The sequence below is a fragment of the Rhincodon typus genome, chromosome 8, assembly GCF_021869965.1.
Source record: "Rhincodon typus isolate 14 chromosome 8, sRhiTyp1.1, whole genome shotgun sequence".
Classification (NCBI taxonomy): Eukaryota; Metazoa; Chordata; class Chondrichthyes; order Orectolobiformes; family Rhincodontidae; genus Rhincodon; species Rhincodon typus.
The window spans coordinates 52,258,956-52,275,934 of NC_063339.1; positions in this window are offsets into that span (position 1 = coordinate 52,258,956).

The following is a 16,979-nucleotide window of genomic DNA, read 5'->3' on the forward strand; positions in this document are numbered from 1 at the left end:
AAGATGCTCTAGTTCCTGGAAGCAGTTGAAGCTGAGGTTGATGGTCTTGAGATGAATGATGTTGGAGCCTTAGTCATTCTGCAGACAGCCCACAGCTCAGCGGTGGAGTCATCATTGGAGGTTCATGGTTAGGGCTGGATACTGGAACTCACTGAAACAGCCATGGGCAGGAGTCCATCATCTGCAGAGAGAGATCAAGAGATGAACAGGGCAAGGTCAAGGGCATCCATTGGTTGGACCTTGGTGTTGGCACAGGAGGCAATCTTAGATGATGGTGTCTGATTCAAAACTTACAGTTTGTGAACCACTTTTATAAAGGCTTTCTTCAAACAGACTCCATAAATTTTTGCAGCTTTGTGTATGTAAATAGCACTGTTTTGAATGAAGAGATTTATTTTCTGTGAAATAAACTATTTTACTGTGTGTCCAGGTGGTCCTGCCACCAACTCCTTGCCTTACCAATTGGTTTCAATAAACATTCTGCTCTTTTTCAAATCATGGTGAAGGCACTTTGTTTAAAAACACAATGCTTAAACAATCCTAAAATTTATGTCCCTAAAGGGATAAAATGATCAAAAGCCATAAAATATATTTATGACTTGGAAGAAGGAAGTGAATGTACTATAACCAAATTTGCACACAACACAAAAATACGTGGAAAAGCAGGTTGGGAGAGGGACATAAACAGTTTGCAGAGAGACATTGATAACACAGTGTGGAGCTGGAGGAACACAGCAGGCCAGGCAGCATCAGAGGAGCAGGAAAGCTGCAGAAAAATGAAGAAGGGTCCCAACCCGAAACATCAGCTTTCCTGCTCCTCTGATGCTGCCTGGCCTGTGTGTTCCTTCAGCTCCACACAGTGTTATCTCTGACTCCAGCATCGGCAGTTCTTACTATCTCCTAGCAAAGGACATTATTGCATATATAGAAAATAATTGGAAATGGAAAAGCACCAGTGAATTGGAAGTTAACTTATGTGATTTCCAAATTTAAAAATGAAGAAATAAGAAGTCTAAGAAACTATTGATCGACTAGATTAACATCGGTTGTAGGAAAGATAATGGAATATGTACACAAGGGTTTAATAGAAATCATTCAGAAAATAGCAATATTTTAGTGTTCACTTGTTCTGTGTTTGATTATATATTTATGTTTACTATTGATGTTCACTTTGTTGGATTGGTTGAGTTTGGGTGTGGACTCTGAGAAAAAGTAAACATAGAAAAGTTTAAACTGACTGATTCCTGCATTTTTCATATCTTCATTGGCGGGTTCACCCATGCTGTGGTTTTGGGTTTCACGGCGCAGTTGCCCATTACAGTGATAGTTAATCTTAATGTGGCAGCCATTGCAAGAGGGCAACATTGGAATAGAAAGCAAGTCAGTATTCAATCAGCTCACAGAAGACATGAATATATTTGGTAATGTGGTATGAGATCTAGTATAATAATTCAGACTAGAAACTGAGATTTAGCTGGAGAAATGGTGAGTCCATTGACCAATTCATGACAGCACTGTGACAGTTTGCTTCTATGTGAAAGTAGGTACATTAGCCAATGTATTAAGCTTGACTAAGTAATTAAAAAGACTTCATACCCAAACATTTGAGGGACGCACTCTACCCACTGGCATTTTTCACAACTTTCACTTCTGTGGCAGACTCCCTTCAAGCTTATAATGACTCAATTATTTATATTTCCGAAATGATTATAGTTCTAGTAAATGATACATATTTCACTCTTGACAGCTGGGTTTACATTCAGTATAGCTAAAGGGCATATACATTTTCAAAAGGCTTGGATTCGAACTTGAAGCTCCCCCCAGAGTGCACATTAATGTGATTGATGCTTGCAATCATTTGCACATGTATTCTATGGTAGAAATTTCAGTGTCTGCACCAGTCACCAAATGTATTGTTAACTATGAGAGGACTTGGTCATCAACCTCTATGCGGCTACAGACCATTTTCACACAACTTCTAGTTGAGTATCTTGTAGGTTTGCACAATTGAGTAGCTCACATGGCTTGCTATACTACTATTGCAAACAGCATTAGTGGTAGCAAAGTGTCTACTGGTGGTGCAGATTATGTGATCACGATGATTTTGTCACATGCCTGTGAATCTTGTGACTCAAGTGGAATTCAATGCATTATCAGTGACAGATTACTATAGAATGTAAGCTAATATGTAACAATTGAGTCAACTAGTGAAACAGAGGAAGAATTGGCCCTATTTTACTGAATGAACCTATGTTGCTTGATGACCTCTGTTTTGAAAGTGGAACTCCAGCAATTATTCCAAACATGTTATAGCAACATGCATTGTTTCTTGTCACAGAAGAACATCAAGTTCAGAAGAGTTGTACTGGACTTGAAATATTAACTCTGTTATTCTCTTCACAGACATGTGACACCTGCTGAATTTTTTTCCAGGACTTTCTGTTTTTACTTCAGATTTCCAGCATTCACAATATTTTGCTTTTATAAGAACATCTGGGGGTATTAAGATTGGACATTTGTTAAAGTATGACATCAAGGTACCCGAACAAAATGAGAGTCAATAAGAATCAGGGGGAAATCTCTCTGCTGGTTGAAGCTGGTTCTGATTAAAGAAAAATGTTTGTGTTTCTTGGAAATCAATTATCTCAGTTCCAGGACATCACTGTGGGCAGTAACATAACAAACTCTGTGCTTACATTTTTCATCCATTCACAATGATCTGGATTCCAAAACGTTCATTCATTTGATTTCAAATGGTATACTGATCATTTTCAATCATTTTGGAGTGCAATCAAATGCTGAGTTGATGTGAAACTTTTCTGTTGTGGGGACAGGTGGGGCTTCTCAGCGTACTGTCCTGGGCCATTGTCAGCTGCTTTAACAATGATCTTCCTCCATCATAAGGTCAGAAGTGATGGCACTCAACAAGGATAGCACAATGTCCAGCACCATTCGCCATTCCTCTGATACCAAAGCAGCCTGTATCAAATACAACAAGACCTGGACAAGATTCTGCCCCAGATAAGTGGCAAGTAACATTCATTCCACAAAAGTATCAGGCAGTGACTGTCTCCAAAAAGAGAAAATCTATCCTCTCCCCTTGAGGTTCAATAGTACCACAATTGGGGGAGGTGATGGCCTAGTGGTATTATCGCTGGACTGTTAATCCAGAGACCCAGATAACATTCTGGGGATCCATGTTCGAATCATAGCATGGCAGATGGTGGAATTTGAATTCAATAAATATCTGGAATTAAGAATCTAATGATGACTGTGAATCTATTGTCTATTGTTGGAAAAACCCATCTGGTTCACTAATGTCCTTTAGGGAAGGAAACTGCCATTCAAAGATATGCAGGTTGGGTGAATTGGCCATGCTAAATTGCCCATAGTGTCCAGGGAAGTGTAGGTTAGGTGCATTAGAGTAATGCAGAGTTACAGGGATAGGGGAGAGGTATAGGTCTGGGTGGGATGATCTTCAGGGGCTTGGTGTGGACTTGTTGGGCCTGATTCCATACTGAAGGGATTCTATAGATTCTATCATTACCTGGTCTGGCTTACATGTGACTTCAGACCCACAGCAATGTGGTTCACTCTGGACAATTAGGGATGGGCAATAAATGCTACCCACATCCCATGAATGAATAAAGAAAAAAAATTAATGTCCTTGGGTTTTTCATTTTCCAGAAACTAAACTGGAGTGGGTATACAATTACTATGGCTACAAGAGGAGGCCAGAGGCTAGATCACTTCAGTGAATATCTCAGCTCCTATCTCCCTAACAAGCATCTATTATCTACAAAGCACAATTCAGGAGTGTGCTGGAATACTCCCCAGTTGCTTGGATGGGTGCCCTAAGATAGCAGTATTTTTTCATTTTTTCATCATTGCTCATGGTCTCCATGGCAAAGGGTTAACAATTACCATAACAAATTCCACAATTACCACTTCGATCATTGACATTCTAGCCAAGTTATGAGGTTGCAATTATGTTTACTAGAGACTATCACTACAGACAATGGACCTGAGTTTGTTTCTAGTCAGTTCATGAGGTTTCTAGCAAGCTGAGGAATTCCCACTATCTGACATTGCCATACAATCTGCAAGCGAATGGTGATGTCAAACAATTCTCCAGGTTGATAAAGGACTGTTGGAATGCTCATTTGTTGGAAGGGATAACATTTGAACATTAATTTCCTACTTCACTTCTACTCCACCCTTTCAGACTAGAAAGTCACCCACTGAACACATGATAGTTCATAATGCTTGCATGCCACGGACCATTCTTAAGTTATCACCACAATTCAACAAGAAAATCAGAGCAAAAGCAGAAAAAAAATCACAAGATATACTTTGACTAGTGAACAGGCAAAATGAGTTCATGATTGGAGGGTAGAGATTGAGGTCACATCAAATGGCCAAATCACAACCCCAAACACGCAACATCTCTATCTGGTCCAAAGCAGGCCAAGTGGTTGCTCATTACCAATGCTTTTCTGTTGGATGATATTATGAGGTTGGAAAGAATCTGTGATAACTTGGGCAGATTTTTTCAACCCCAATCCTTCTTGCTGGTATTAGTCTAAACTACTGATACCATATAGCAAAGGAAGCCAACTTGATGCCCTAGGCAGAGGATAGACTCAATTTCAATGAATAGGTTGTAGCATTATTTTGTATTGTTTCATATCTGGTTACATTACATCTAAGATACATAATTGTCCCATGTGAGACATCAGGGTCAACTAAGTGTTGGTTACCTGTTGTGAACATGAAAAACTGCAACTTGGAACCAGCTAGGACACTAGCTCCCAGGAACTGTCCTTTATATCCTATTGGGTGGAAATTATCTTTCAACGTCAGTTATCCTTTTCAGGTACAGATGTCATAAGTGAGTGGAGCACAAGATATTTCAATTTCAGTGATTACGAGGATGCATTTACTTTTCCGCCAGGTGATGGTAACTTGTTCATCTGCCTTACCAAGTTAAAGATACAGAACTACAACACAAAGTTGTTGAACTCAAAGTAGTAATTTTAGCCCTTTAATTTTCAAAATCTATCTACTTTAAGATAACTGACAAGCTAAACCCTAAGAAATGACTCCATATATACGTTTGTTGTTTAGGATGGTTTAATTTAAAATAAATCTTCTGTTTTACATTTTATTTCTTTATAAAAGAAGTGGTGATCGATTGCTTTCTGTTTGATTATACAGGTAATTCTCCCATAATGTGATAGTTGTGTTCTTGTGTGACCTCGTGCTAAAGAAAATCATCATAGAAAATAGCGTTAGGGAAATCACAATAGAAAATTGCTACACCTGTACAGCAGAAAGTTTGTGTTATCCAAACAATGTTCACTATTCATCAATTGCATTGCCGCAAACTCGCGTTAATGATACACGCGTTATAACATAACTACCTGTATGAGTCAGTTTAATATTGGTGACTCACTGTACTTGATTGGTTAACCCTATATGTGGACTGAAATAAACTAAACAAAGCTTTAGGAATATCTGGAATCCAGATTTATTATCACTATGAATAAAATAAAATGTGAATAAAACCTGTTACTCACATGGTAACCAATACTATCTCTGCATAGGTGTGATATATAAAATATCTAAAATATGCAATAGTGTGTGTTTTAAGAGGGAAGTAACCAACCTCATTGAATTTTGTAAAGAATAAATAGAAAACTTTAGATAAGGATAATTTAGTAGATGTAATATATTTCAAAATGACCTTTAATAAGATTCTGTAAAGTAGCAAATAGAAAACAGTGTTGGGGTTAAAGTTAATTACTCAGACTCTTTAAAGGTTGGAAGTAGTGTTCCACATGGATCAGTGGCCAAATTACTGTTGTTCATTAGTTACAAGAATGATTTTGACTCTAGATTCAAAAGTACAATTTCAAAGTTTGCAGACAACAGCAAATTGGAGGCATGAGGTAGCTAATGCAGAGGAGTATTTTGATACAATACATCTTAAGAATGGGCATGTGATTGTCAAATGAACTTCATTATATATAAATGTGAGTTGTTACAAAATGGTCAGGTGGGTGAGAAGACCATGTAATCCTTGGAAAATAAGACCAAGATTTTCCATTTGCAGTTAAAATTTACCAGTCTTAGATGATATCGTATCAACTAAAGCCAGGGGTGTGCTATTGCATGCAATCATAGGTTTTCCAGCTCATTATCTATGCAAGTGAGATCTTGTGCAAATTAGTTGGAGAGTCACAAGAGGTGTCATTTCTTGCCACTGACAAGACCTTTCAGGATTGAGGGTTCTGGCTATTTATCACGTTGCAGAAGAATCTGTTGCATAACTGTGCCAAAAAGGCCATGACTGGCATGAGGGAGGGGGTGGTTGTTGGATATAAAGATCCTTTGGGGAAAGGACTTTTGAGTTGACATGGCAAGACTGGAACTGTACCAGTGATGATGGGGAAAGGTGAATGGTCCAGTAACCCAATAGGCAATATTATACTCTTCTCTTCTTGGATGAGCACAACAGCAAGCATATTATCTCTATAACTTACTCTGACTCTTCACCAACTCATTTTCTCCAAACTCCACCAGTCCAGTGGGAGAGGGCACAGACTGAGACCTTCTGCATCAGCAACATCTCAGAGGAGGAAGCCTGTGAAACTCCGAGGGCTCTGGCAAGGGATTCACCTGCATCGTCCACCAGCTCAGAGACTTCACCTTGTGGGACTGTTGTTAGATTAGATTTGGGCTGCATCTAGTGAGCACATCACTGAAACATGTCCAAAAATACCTGAGGGCTGTGACACTCAGAGGCAAGGGAACATCAGGCAGATGTGTCAGAGGGTCTTGGTAGCTAAAATGAGAAATTGAAGAGTCCATCCAGCTTCTCATTACAGTGGTCACTCTGGAAAGTGAGGCCTTAGTTGTCTTCATGGAAAGGGCAGTGGCTGACAAATAAAAAGGATGTGCTGCATTTCAATCACTTCTCATAATCAGCTGCGTGGGTGACCAGAGATCACCTTAGCCAAAAGGGAACCTTGCAGCTATTTGATGGAGATTGCAGTCAAGACACTATAGTTGAATCTGAGACACAGAGGGTAAAGATAAAGTACAAGGAAGGAATTACGGCCTGGCTTGTCCAATTGGTAAACCTAGCACCTCATGGAAACAATGCTGGATCTTTCATGTATCTGTAGGCTCCAGGAGGTAAAAGTCTCTTCATGTCAGAGTTTCTTAAGGTGACACTAAAACATTTAAGGCTGTGAGATGAGAAATAGTCAAATCACATGCTCAATTTACCAGAATTGTGGAGCTGAATGGCCAGAACAGATCCACAAATTGTAGCCCACAGTACTGGAAGCATTGTCTCAGAGGATGCACAAGCATTGCAAAGCTACAGTGCAGGCTCATTACATTCACAGAACTTCATGATAGTAAGTGTATAAGGCCCATAAACAATAATCTCAGGATGTGGTACCCCTGAGCACGAGACCAGGGTATAGAATTTCTAATGTGCCTCATATATGTTGGCACAATGACTATTTTAATGCCGACATTCAGGAGCACAATGTGATGGAATTGCTCACTGTATCACAATTACTGTGGCACAAACATTAATTAAAGGCAAGGTTTGGCACATGCACTTCAGCTTTCATAAAGGTGAGGATATCAGAGCCATGTTTGAAAGAAAATTCAACACTTTATTGCATAGATAAATCAAATGGAAAAAAAAACTCATTCTTTGAGGAATGTTGCATATAGTAGGGATGACAAATGTGTAAACAAAACATTAACCAGAAGGAAAAAGTCCCAACCCAGCTTAGACATCATGGAAGCAAATGGCTACAAGATTGCCGTAGGCTTCTCTGGCTCAGTCAATTGTTGCTCTATCTTCTTCCTGTGACAATCATCCTCACCATTCATCCTCAGAAGCTTCCACTTACTTCTGCGTCTCCTCTGAAACAAACACAGCCCACTTTGGTGACTGAGATTAAGAGGGTGCAGCAAGTCACTATGATGTAGGACACACTGTTTGGAGTATACAGTGACAGACTTCCTGATCGGAACAGACATTCAAACCTTCAGGAGTCCTATAACAACGGTCCTGTTTGAAGTTTGGACAGCTTTGTATCTCTTTTCAGTGGCAGTGGAAAATTTTTTAAAGATATTGTCACCTAGGAGTGAAGGGGTATCCTGTCCACCTAGCAAACATATTTGTGCTGGTCAAGGGCCTTTGTAAGAAGTTCACACCTGTGAGTGGTCCAGAATGTAAGAGCCACAAACTTGTATTATCTGGTTTCATGGTTACAATGATTTGAACGTTCAGGGAATGGAATCCCTTTCCATTCACTAAGATAGCTGGCCCCACTTTAGTTAGAGATGATGACATAGTGGTATTGTTTATGGACTAGAAATCTAGAGATCCAGATAATGCTGTGAAGACCAAATGGCAGATGGTGGAATTCGGGAGAAATGTCTTTGTCCAAAGAATGGTTGGAATGTGGAATGTGCTACCACATTCGTAGTTGAGGCAACTATTGTAGATGGAAAAGAATGAAAAAGAAAGAGGAAGGAATAGGTGGATATGTTAGTGAAACTAAATAGAGTAGGGCGAGAGAAGGCTTGTATGGACCATAAAGACTGGCATCGTACTATTGGACCAAATGGCATATGCAAGGTTTTGATGTTGTTTGTTTGCTTCCATGGGTGGGCGTGTGCAGGCTGATGCGGGGAAAGATGTGGTGTGGGAAGGGGCATACTGATGCAGGAGTGGTGGTGGTGGGGTATGTACTTGTAGAGTGCTGGTTGGGGGTATGGTGGTGTGAATCATAGAATCCTAGAATCCCTATAGTTGGATAGAGGCTATTCGGTACATTGATTCAGCATCGACCCTCCAAAGAGCATCCTATCCAAGCTCACTTCCCCACCCTATCCCCATAACCCAGCATGTACTGTGACTAATCCACCCAGCCTACATATCCCTGAACACTATCGGGCAATTTAGCATGGCTAATCCACCTAACCTGCATATCTTTGGACTGTGGGAGGAAACTGGAGCACCCAGAGGAAAACCATGCAGACATGGTGAGAATGTGTAGACTCCACACTGACATTCACCCAAAGTTGGAATCAAACCCAGCTGCCTGGTGTTGTGAGACAGCAGTGCAAACTACTGTTAACTGTCTGAAAGGAATTTTTCAGAGATTTTCCTAAATTATCCTCAGTCTTGTTCTTGACACACCCAGGAGACTGCACGATGGAAGGGTAAATAAATGATATATATGACAGCACCATATTCAAGTAAAACAGATTCTTTTTCTTGTAAATTTTACACAATAGTATGATTATCTTACAACTAAGTCAAGGTGAAAACGTGAACATACAAAGCAAATAAAAAATAATATAAACACCCTTATTCTCCCTTATTGTACATGCCAAGCTAAAAACTCTAGTAAAAGGTGGATGGTAGCAATTAAAGAAATTGCACAGTCTACAAAAATCAAACAATACAGATCCCAATTCAATTCAATTTCACTTTATTTTCCAAATGGAATTTCATTTTGGGTACATTGCTTCTTCATTCAAAACTCGCATATAAATAAATTAAATAAAATATATGAAATTATTCTACAGCAGAGGTCTAAATTTAATTAAATCTATTAAAAACTATTCCAATGGATTAAAATAGTCAGCCAGTGAGTCCTATCACAAATGCATATCCTTATCCATTCATTAAACCTCTGCTCAAAGTTCTTATAGAGAAAGGCACAATGATTATCTATGATTAGTGCCCTTGATTATGGTAACTGAACAACATAAATTGAAATTGAATGCAGAATACTATATAATACATGCTGGAAATCTGAAATAAAAAGAGAAAATGCTGGAAACTAACTCAAAAGATTAGTATTAAAGCTGGGCAAAGTTAACTATATATAATGGTCTGAACTTCTGATGTGAATCAGAATCCCTAATCTTAAGTGATGACAGCAATGAAAAATGGTTCTGTCAATCCAATTTAGTCACAGGTTTCACAATGGGTTATCAGATCTTCAGTGTCCGTGAAATCCCAAGTTGTCACGCCATTGACTGAGCTCCAGCCGTACACTTGGTAATTCCTGCATGCCCCCAGTGTAACCTCTCCAGGGCATCTTTCTGACGTGAAGCTGGAATAGAAAGTCTTCCAATATACACCAGTAACTCTTGTTTGATTGTGAAATGCAGTACTCAAAATGTGTGGTGATTGCCAATCGACTGGACCTTTCCTCCTGTCATTCTTTGATAGAATACTGATAAAAAGTGACTCATTCTTACTTGCTCTTCTGTTCCTGTTGTATTTGGTGAAGCCACTGAGTATTATTGACAGTGTAAAACAAATTTCTTATACCAATTACAAATACTCTCAATGAATCTTGCCTTCTGTTTGGGTTTCTGTTTTGAGCCTAGGGAGCCCTATGAAATCCTCAACAAGTTGCCTTTTGACCGAATTTTCCATGACCAGCCATTGAGTAGATAAAATGTTCTGTGAGCTGCTGTTATGTCATTGACCATTCGTGGACCAGTTGTTTCTTGACTTTAACTATTTTGACCACCACTTGAAGATTGAGGTCAAGACACACATTCATATTCAAGTGTGAGATTTGTAGATTATGAATTATATATATGGTCCCTACTATGTGACAACCCTAGTGTTGAAAGGTTGCCTGTAGCATACCTCTAATCTTAATTGTTATACCTCCTAGACCACTTCTTCAACCACAGCACATTATCTGGTAATACAGTGACACTCATCCCCATTTCAAGCAGAAATTTAGTGAGATGTATATTGATGTAAATATCTTCTTATCAGAAGTCTAGGTTTGGAACATTTAATTCTCTATGGAATACCTTTAGTTTTTTCTTCTGTTAAATGCTGTTCTATCTTATTGCTGTCTTTATGTGAGTAGCTATTTGATATCTACCTGCTCTGTGAATGTGATCTACTTTAACTCATTTTCTGAAAATGATCTATTGCTTTCCGGATAAAGCATTAGTTTTTAATAGCTAGATACTGGTTGTGCTTGTGAGGATTCCTCGCTCCACAACTCTGACAATGACTGTTTGTCTCTCCTACTCACTGTACTGGTTTCTCATGTGAATTTTTAGTTATTCTGCATCACAAGAATTGGACAGATTCTGCTGCACTAACGTGAGAAGTTTGATTTTCTCCTCTTAGGAGTGATCTGTGCTACACCCAGACTTTTGCTTCACTTGGTGTTTGAATGGATGATGCTAAAATCACATCTTTTAATTTTTATTTTCTTCAAGATGCTCAACACTGTGTTCTCTTTGGTCAATCTCTGAAACCAACTTTTCCTGACAATACTATGCCTTTCTAATGTGATGATTTATTTCGATTCTTAAAAGCTATTAAATTTGTGCAATAGGAATGTGCTGTTATATTGGAAGATTTTTTTCCAGTGTTTCTGTGGTCAAGATGGAGGATTCCTACCTACTGCAAGTAAAATGGAGAATTTGCACCTTTTTTGTGACTTGTCTGGATGAACTTGCCAGTCACGGTCTTAAACAATGATTCCCATTTCCTTTCTGGCTTCACTGAGCAAATCCCATTCCTTGCGGCTTTGATAAATGATTCCTTGATGGCTTTACTGAATTAATTCCATTCCTTCAATGTATTTTTCTAGATGATTCATACTGTGAGCAGTCTAAATAATGTCTTTACTACCATTACAGTAATCAATTGCCCATCTTTTCTACAGCATCAATAGTCCCCTAACTTTCTTCTTCCATTAGTCTTTGTTTGCTCAGGCTTCTAATATGACTTTTATCCATTTAATTCTGGCTTTGCAACATGCCTGGATCTGTGACCCCACTTTAGATTCATTTATGGCCCTTTATTTCCTTCACATTAGCTGTGCCTTACTATGCCAGCTCAGTCAGACAGCAATGTTCAATATGAACTGGAAGTACTTCTCTTATTTTAGTTTACCCAGTCTGCAAATCTGTGTCCTTTTTAAAATGTTTTACCTTAACCACATGAGATTAAACTTTATTTTAGCTTGTAATGTCTGTTCAATCTGTGGCTGATCCCCAGCTTGGGACAGCTTTTGCAGATCACCAGCACTTGGTGCAATTGGCAACTTGCTGGTAGTAATGAATACACTAACTCCAGGGAGATCCCAACTCTTCTGCTTCTCCCACTACATTTGATATTATTTTACTATTCACTATAGACTCTATATCATTGACTTTTACCATGAGGTTTTATTCTTCTAAAGTCCCTCATTTTCTTCTCAGTTGCTCGTCATGACAGAGTCAGCAACAGCAGCAGAGGCAGCAAAATTACAGGGCCAGTACCACCAGGGGTGACTGTGGAAATGTAACAGCTGAGGCAGTGGTGAAAGTGAAGATAGCAGCCACGTTGGCAGGAGCGGAGACACCAACAACTGTAGACGTTGAGACCGCAGACTAAGTGAATTGGCAAAACTGTGGTTAATGGATTTCTATCACAGGAGGCACAATTCTAAAAGGAGTGCAGGAGCAGGGGGACCTGGGTGTATATGTGCACAGATCATTGAAGGTGGTAGGACCTGTGCGCAGCAGCTAATAAAGCAAACAGTATTCTCAGATTTATTAATGGAGGCATAGAGTCCAATTGCAAGGAGGTAGTGTTGAACTTGTACAAGAAACTTGTTAGACCTCACTGGAGTACAGTGTACAATTGTGGGCACTACATTATAGGGAAGTGTGAATGCATTGAGAGAGTGCAGAAGCAATTTACAAGAATAGCTCCAGGACTGAGAAACTTCAGTTAGTAGGGTGGATTGAAGAAGTTGGGAATGTTGCCTTGGAGGGAAGAAACTGAGGGGAGATTTAATGGAGGTGTTTTAAAATCAAGAGCGCTTGAATAGAATGGATAGGAAGAAGCTTTTGCCACTCATTAAAAAAAAAGGGCAGAGATTTAAAGAGATATGCAATTGGAGCAAGGGCAATTTAAGACAAAAGCCAAAAGAACTGTGGATGCTGTAAATCAGAAACAAAAACAGAAGTTGCTTGAAAAGGTCAGCAGGTCTGGCAGCATCTGTGAAGAGAAAGCAGATTTAACATTTCAGGTCCGGTGACTCTTCCTCAGAACCATGGCAGTTCTGAAGAAGAGTCACCAGACCTGAAATGTTAACTCTGATTTCTCTTCACAGATGCTGCCAGACCTGCTGAGCTTTTCAAGCAACTTCTGCTTTTGTTTCTTATTTAAGATTAAACCTGTCTTACACAGTGAGTATGGAATACACTCCCTGGAAGTGTGATGGAGACAGATTCAATTGAGGCATTGACGAAGGCATTGGGTGATTATTTGGATAGAAAATGTATGCAGGGATATGGGAAAAGGCAGGAAATTGGCACGAGGCAACAAAACCTGTGCAGGCACAGTGGGCTGAATGACCTCCTTTTGCATCTGTGAACATACTTATGAGTGAGATTCCAGAGCCTGGTGTAGAATATTCTGAAGTTTCATTCCCCTGTGAGTAAATACATTCCTCCTCATCCTAGTTCTAAATGACTTGTCCCTGGATTAATAACACTCTAGCTAGGGAACATCCTTTTGTTATTACACACCTCTGGAACAGGTGAGACTTGAATCTGGGCCTCCCAGTCCAAGGGTATGGGCACTACCACTGCACAAATGCACCCAGTGGTTGTCCAAATGTATCTATTTATTTTTCTAATAAACCTATTCAGAGATGTTATTACATACATTTGGAGCAGATGGGCCTTGAACCCAGGCCTCCCAGTTCAGGGGTAAGGACACTACCACTGTGCCACAAGAAGATCCATTGTTCAAATGTAATTTGCGCTACCTGATATGTTTCACCTAATTTCAGTATGATAAATATTTATCTTCAAAGGCAGAGGGGTTAAAAGATACACCGTCATTAAATATATGCAATTGTTATTCTCATAATGCTCAGAGAGAATTTATGAAACAAGTCCTGAGAAATTGCTTCTGAATAAGCACATTTTGAAATACATTAATCCAGTGTTCTTTGAGAATGTTAAGAGGAAAACTCCAAATACTAGAGGAATCAAAACAGTTTATTAATTTCAATTATTGTACAATTGACCACATCACTGTGCATATAAACTATTTAACTAGTTTAAAATAGATTGAAAATTGTTCATTTTGATTTTTTAAGATACATTCAATATTAAGAAAAACTCAATGCTGTGAAATTCATTAAACTACATAAAGGTTACATGATGCCATGCGGAGAAGATTAGGTCGTCTTTATGTACATGACTGAGTTATTCTGATCCCCACACACATTTATACTATAAGATGCCATTTGGATATGAGTTCAGGAGTTACCTGATCATTGGCTGTGAATGCACACAAGTGATTTATTCAACAGCATTTGAAGCAGCTGGTGCTCAATTTAAAAGACTCTCTTTGAGCTTCAATTATCGAAAAGAGCTTTGAGACAGTTTTTTTCTGCTGATGTCTTGGTTCATTCTGATTGGATTTAGTCTGTGCCAATCATTGGAAGCCTCTTCAGTCTTCATTTTGTCTCAATAATGTAATTAGTGCTGTCTGATTTCTAGGTCCAATGAAAACCATCATATTTTGGAGCTTGGAGAGGAGAACAGTGGAAAACACATCATTATTTTTCTTAGGATTGACAGCATGAAGGCCATTTATAGAATCATATAGCAAAGAATGAAACCTCACAACCCTTCATGATTGTGCCCATTCTTTGAAAGGGCTATCTAATTAGTCCCACTCCCCCACTTGTTCCCCATAGCACTGGAAATCTTTCCTTTTCAAATATATATTCAATTCTCTTTTGAAAGATACTATTGAACCTACTTTCAACACTCTTTCAGGCAGTGCATTCCAGATTGTTAACAACTGTGAGTCTTCTAGTGGAAAATGGAAGATTGGCTATTTTTGTTTTCAACAGCTAGCTCTCTAAGTTTTAAATGATTTCCATAATAAAGCTTTAAATTACATTTATTTAAGTAATGTGTGACTAACCAATAGGTTTAATAATTATTTTATCATTGTTTATTTAGAATGTATATTATTTAAGACAAACCCCAATAAGAGAGCTCAGTAAAATAATTAGTGGAGTATTCTTAGTGGTGGATCACAGAGCAACAAAGAAACAGTATATTATATATAAATATTTAAACATTCAGGAATTTCAAATAAATTTGTGTTTTGTGATGTGCAGAGTTTAACAATTATTACTGAATCATTTTCACAAAGCTTTCATGCTTAAATCTTATTTTCAGTGCTTATAGAATCAGAATATTGAAGGCCTACATTTCAAGCAATTGGACAAATGTGTTTTCAGAAATTCTGTAAAAATGTCACTCTTCTCATGCTGGGCTGAAAAAGAATTATCACAAGCTGGATTAGCAATTTGTTTGACACGTCATTCCTTAGAATCTTCCGATTTTGTCAAACTGCTGGAGAAAGTTTGTGGGCAGGACATTTGGATACATAGCACTACTAGAGATGGCCTACAGACCCCGGAGGCCCTCCAAATGGGGAGTGCAGTCCCTCCAGATGCACTTCCATGTGTGCTGCTAGTCTCTCACTTGGTGCTGTCAGGACAATGGACTGTCCTAGCAACTGAACTAAAAGAAAGAACTCAAACTGTTTCTGATTAAATGAATAAGTTCTGATAAAAGGTCACTTGAACTGAAACATTAACTCTGTTTCTCTCCATAGATAATGCCTAACCTTGAGGATTTCCAGAAAGTTTTTCGATTTGTATTTCAGATCTCCAGCATCTGCACCATTTTTCCTTTGGTAGACATACCGGCTGATTTGATGCTCTATTTGCTGATTTGAACCACGCAGATTCACTCAGCATATTCATTTGTCACTCATCAAAAGAACATGCATGCAGCTGAAAGATGGACCACTTACCGTTGTTATTTAAGGGGGAAAAGCATTCCACTTTCAAGTAAAGTAATACAGAATAATTTCTGTTGTTGTGAAGTCTCTGGAAGTACTTTGGAAGTTTTTCATGATGTTGGTGTGAGTTACAGAATTTGGGTGTGTAGCTGGAGGTTTAAGGCGTATTATTACATTCTCGCAGGGAGGGCAAGGGATTGGCAATCTACTTACACAAAGACTGTGATTAGTACAGGGATTGCTGGTGCATTGCCACCTCGTTTATAAGGTGATGGGAAGATAGAGCAGAGGCTGCTGTGTACGATTTTCGCTCCCAATTTGGAACTGGGCTCCTCAATGCCCTAAGACAGCAACAGAATACTGTCTGGTAGGCTTGACAATGTACAAGAATGTCTTTGTGCATTATCATCAGGAGTCTCCAGTAAACTACCATTTCAAATTGCTTATCTGAGCCTCCTGCGGCAGAACTCATCTGTGAGTTTGACTTCCACACGGCAGGCACACAAACCATTCTGTTCCTTTCATCTGGCTGCAATCCACTCATACCCAAATGAATCAACATGTGCGGGTCCCAACTCTATACTAACCCCTAAGGCATGTTCATTGCCAATATGTGAGCTAGTGGCTGTAAGTGTCATATGAAGTAATGGTACCACTAGAGCAGTGCTATGGTATTATTCTTTTGCATCGTGATGGGGCTACTAAGCTGGATAGCTGGTAGTGCTTATAATCAGAAAGGGGAATATTGGGATGATGGAAAGGGGGTTTGGGTCAAAAACAAGAGAACAGTAGTCACGCTATTAATCACTTTTGTTCATGTTAGGTAGTAGGTTAAAGTTCACAACCACATAAGGCATTAAAATACTGACATCCCCAATGGTTGCCGCAATAGGTTCTGAGGAAGGGTCACCGGACCCGAAACTTTAACTCTGTTTTTTCCTTCACATATGCTGCCAGACCTGCTGAGCCTCTCCAGCAATTTTGTTTTTGTTGCAGCAATATCAGTGGTCACAGGTTCTGTTGCAGACTGTCCTATGACACAGAAAACCATTTCCTCCATGGG